Source organism: Crocuta crocuta, unplaced genomic scaffold (genome assembly GCF_008692635.1).
Source record: "Crocuta crocuta isolate KB4526 unplaced genomic scaffold, BGI_CrCroc_1.0 scaffold301, whole genome shotgun sequence".
NCBI classification, from domain to species: Eukaryota; Metazoa; Chordata; class Mammalia; order Carnivora; family Hyaenidae; genus Crocuta; species Crocuta crocuta.
In genome coordinates, this window is record NW_027527544.1 from 1,374,531 (window position 1) to 1,379,306 (window position 4,776).

At 43.4% G+C, this 4,776-nt stretch overlaps 1 protein-coding gene across 2 annotated transcripts in view; it reads left to right on the top strand.

Annotated features, from left to right (window-relative positions):
- The window catches only part of SYTL5 (synaptotagmin like 5), a 102,645-nt gene that overhangs the window by 91,457 nt on the left and 6,412 nt on the right, over positions 1–4,776 (top strand). The window lies entirely within an intron of this gene.

Below are 4,776 nucleotides of genomic sequence, written 5' to 3' on the forward strand. Positions count from 1 at the left end.
CAGCTCTGAGAGCTGTCACTTCCTTTTCAGTCTCCTGTCTCAGACGCTTCAAGGCAGTAGTCACCTCATCAGCTGTACCTACCGGATAAGCAGCCCGGGACTCTTGATGTCTTCTTGTAGATTACCAGCTGAGTAGATGGAGTGTAAGTTGCAGGGAACCAAGTCCTGTACTGATAGAGGATCAGAATTAACAGTCCTTTTAAGCATTCAGGAATACTGACATCCTTTCTCAGTGGGAATACTGTAAGGACACAGTGCCTATTTCTTACTGACTCCGTGTTAGTGAAAGTCCCATGCCACCTGCCTTTGCCTCTGCTCTCTCTAACAGCTCTAAGCCAGTGAGGAGGCTGGTGCAGACAGAGAAAGAACTCAAGACGTCACACGTACTGTAAAGTAGTTTCACGGTATAACTTGTATGTGACATGAGCTTGTTTATTAGCTGTAACTCATTATCTTTCTGAAAGGCACGTTAGGTAGTTAGACAAGAAGGGCTTGTCAGTTTGAATTGCATTTTATGTCTTCCCAGAAGGTGCTATTATAAAAACAAGGAGCTTTGAAAACCAACAGCAAACTCAAGTGTTTTCCAAGGAAATCTTCTCTGTTCTGCCTTCAGGCAGAGAGTAAATGCACGTTCCTCTGAAATTATTACCTAGCCAAAAGGCTCTCTCTGTATTTGGCAGTTTGGGCAGACTCTTGTCCATAATTTATTACCACCACCGTAGACCTATAAATATGCTGGAAACTGCTTCCAACTCTGATGCAATGTGGATCCCTGTTTCTTTTCAAAAAGTGGACAATAACGGGTGTTACTTGATGATGCCACACCTCTGTTAGCTACCTTCACTGGTTCCCAACTGCTTATGGATATTTACTGGTTCCCAATAAATCCTAACCCAGCACCCTGGTACTTAGCGCTCCCTTGATATGGTCCAGCCCTCTGTGACAGAGGAGGGTGCGAGTGCTCTACCTACATCCCCATTTTTATGCGTATGTGGTTCCCCATGGCTTTCATTCACACAAGCCAACACCGGAGGGTCTTTGTAGGAGAGGAGCCCTTAGGCTGCTGATGTGGTCTTGGTCTGTGGGAGTGGAAAGCCAGAGTCGCCTGAATAAGTTTCCTGAAGGTTGAGGGCAGAGCCCTTGATCAGTAACTGATGGATGAAGGAGCATAACAAACACTCTGATTCCCTTGTCTCTGGTTGCGGCAGCTCTGACGTGTGATCTGTCTGGTCTCCAAAGCACCCCTGTGGAACTGAGCAAGTTACTCACCATAAAACGCTGCCTGATATCACAGCCTTGTTAAGCCTCTCTTCATTTTGTGGTCCCACTTCTCCACTCCCTTTCCTAATAAAACCCTCTAAGATAAATTTGTGTCTTAGGGTCTTCCAGGCAACCCAGAGTAGACACCTTGTTTCCATCCTCCTGGCCACAACCTCCCTTCACACACACCTCTAATCACACCTGACTTCCTACCAGTTCTTAAACACATTTTATACAGTCCCCACTGTATTTTGCTCTTCAGTTTATTGATATTAACTTACATAATTAGAACCTCAAACATGCCTGGCCTAAAGAGCCTGGGAGACTAATGCAGCTGGCTTTTGATGAGCATAGTTCAGCTGATAGAAGCAGGTATGCATGATCTTTGTATAGAGGATCCTGCTCTTCATTGGCAGTGGAGAACATTAATCTGATGAATCAGTTAATAAAGGCAGATTAATAGAGCTTCTGTTGAATATATGTCTCCTGGATAGACTGAAAATTTATAGAAAGCAGAGTCTGAGTCTAATGTGTCCCTACAGCACTTAGCAAAATGGCTTAAAAGCATTACTACAAGACAGCGTTCCATATGTGTTGGTAGAATTGAATGAAGTGAATTGAATTAGACCTTTTTATGAGCAGAAGGTGGTTTAATAATGTAAAATGATGGTATGTCAGGAGATGACATTGCCTTGGAATTTCCTTCCAAGAATACCAAAACTAGCCCAAGACATTAGGTATGTGCAGGCTGCAAGATAACTCACTGTGTTGAATTTCTTTGGTATGTGATTACAATGCTACAAGACTTTATCTTTACTATTTTCTACTCTCATAAGATTTCAAGACTGGGGGCACCTGGGTGGCTCAGTTGGTTAAGCGTCTGACTTCAGCTTAGGTCACGGTCTCATGGTTTGTGAGTTTGAGCCCTGTGTTGCGCTCTGTGCTGACAGCTCAGAGCCTGGATCCTGCTTCAGATTCTGTTCCTCCCTCCCCCACCTCTCTCTCTCTCTCAAAAAGAAATAAAACATTAAAAAAGATTTTAAGACTATTTGCAGAAAGTCACCAGTATATCTTAAGCTAAATACCAGTGGAGCATTAATAAATCCCAATAATGCATGTTTTAATCTCACCTAATATACTGTATATTAGTATGTGTCAGCTGTATATATCACTTTTTCCTAACAACCTACTTTCCTATCCAAAGCTCTCAGCGAAAAGCAAATAGAGTCTACATTGGTTAACTGTTGTATAGAGATTACCCGAAACCTTAGTGGTTTAATGTTTATTTAGAGAGGAAGAGAGAGGACATGTGAGCAGAAGAGGGTCAGAGAAAGATGGAGAGAGAAATCCCTAGCACAGGGCCTGACATGGGGCTTAAACCCACAAGCTGTGAGATCCTGAGTTGAGCCGAAACCAAGAGTCGGATGCCCAACCAGCTGAGCCACCCAGGCACCCCTAAACCTTAGTGGTTTAAAGCAATTTATTGCACATGATTCTGGGCATGACTGGGCTCAGCTAGCTGGTTCTTATTTAAGGTCTCTCATATGGTTGCAGCTAGATGGTAGACTGAGGCCGAAGTCGTATGAAGGCTTAACTACACTGGTTGTTCAAGATGACTGTCACACTTAACGTTAGCTGCCAGCTGGGAATTCAGCTAGGCCTGCCACCCAAAGAACCTACATGTGGTTTCTCCATGTGGCTTGTGCCTCACACCAAGGGTTCTCAGAGGGAACATCCCAAGGATATCCATTCTAAGAGGGGGAGTAGAAGCTGTTCATCTTAGGGTTGGGGCCCAGAAACTGGCGCATTGTCACTTGTGCCATGGTCTACTATTCAAACCAATCACAGGGTCCACTTATCCAAAGAGAATGCCCCACTTCTCATTGGCTGTACTATCTTTAATCTGCTGTGATGTCCATTATAACTTTCCATTTGTGACATTCACATAAAGTAAAATTTACTAAAACTGTCAGAACAGTAAGAATAGTCCTTTTACAAGCCATGTGGCTTACATCAGTTAAGTATTAGATGGATAGTCTATTTCACCATCCAGTCTCATGTTTCCCCCTCGTAAAAAGGTGGAATAAAATACTTCAAATGATTTTCCCACCCTTACTAATATGTTATACCACCACCCAGAGGAAAGTCAGGCAAGGATTCCTTTTCCTGGTAATGGTCTCTGTCTCCACTGAAGCTTAAACAGCCTCTGGCCTCACTGTGAGTTTCGGGGTTTCTGAATTCTTTTGGTCTACCGTCTCAGAAGAGAGCAGTTCTCAGCCCTTGACTCTGTGCTCAGGAGTCAGGTGCCTGAAGGAAAGGCCTAAGAAAGCATACGATTTTTCTCACCCCATTTATGAAAAGTCATAGTTCACTTGACTCCATGGCAAGTAGGAGCCTTACAGAACAAAGGTTCTGGGTGTATGTTCACATTGAATTTTTGAATCGAAACTTTTGGTTTTGAGATGATTGTAGATCCACATTCAGCTGTAAGAAATAATACAGACAGATCTCATGTACCCTTTTCCGAGTTTCCCCCAGTGGTAGCATCTTGCAAAGCTATGGTGCAACCATAGCTGGCCACAACCAGGGTAATGACATTGATCCAGTACATCCATCTTCTTCAGATTTCCTCAGTTCTCATCTGTGTGTGTGTGTGCGTGTGTGTGTGCGCGCGCGCGCACGCGCGTGCGCGTGTGTGTTCTATGCAATTTAATCACATGTGTAGCTTTGTTTTAATACCACTACAGCCAAGATACAGGACAGTCCCATCACAGCCAAGATCCCTTGTGATCTTCTATAACCACATCCACCTCGCTTCTGCCACCCTTCCCTAATTCCCAGCACCTGCTTTTTTTGTCACTTCAGGAATGTCATTTAAATGGAATTGTGTGGCATGTATCCTTTTGAGCTGTTTTCTTTCACTCAGCATAATTCTGAAGAAGTTCATCCAAATTGTGCATATTGCCAGTTCATTCCTTTTTATTGCTGAGTAGTGTCCCATGGTAAGGCTGTACCATAGTGTGTTGAACCAGTCACCTCTTGAAGGTCATCTAGTTTGTTTCTAGTTTGGGGCTATTACAAATAAAGATGATATGAATATTTGCATACAGCTTTTTATGTGGACATAGTCTTTCGTTTCTCTGGGGTAAATGCCCCCATGTGCAATTGCTGGGTTGTATGGTAGTTGTATGCTTAGTCTTATAAGCAACTGCTAAACTGTTTTCTGAAATGGCTACACCATTTTACAATCCCACCAGCAATGTCCAAGTAAACCAGTTTTTCCACATTGAATTTTAATGATGTGAATTACAGTATAGCTTTTAATGATCGGTGGCTGAGCAGCCCAGTGTGAGTCAAGCATTGCTGCCTCTTTTCCCCCTCTCGGTCACTTAGGAAAGCCTTGAGATATCAACAACAGACAAGGAGAAGGGTCTTCTGGGGCTGTTTGCAATGGCATCTTTATTTCCACTTCATACCCCAACCTACATGTTCATTGATGGGTACCAGCCTTCGTTG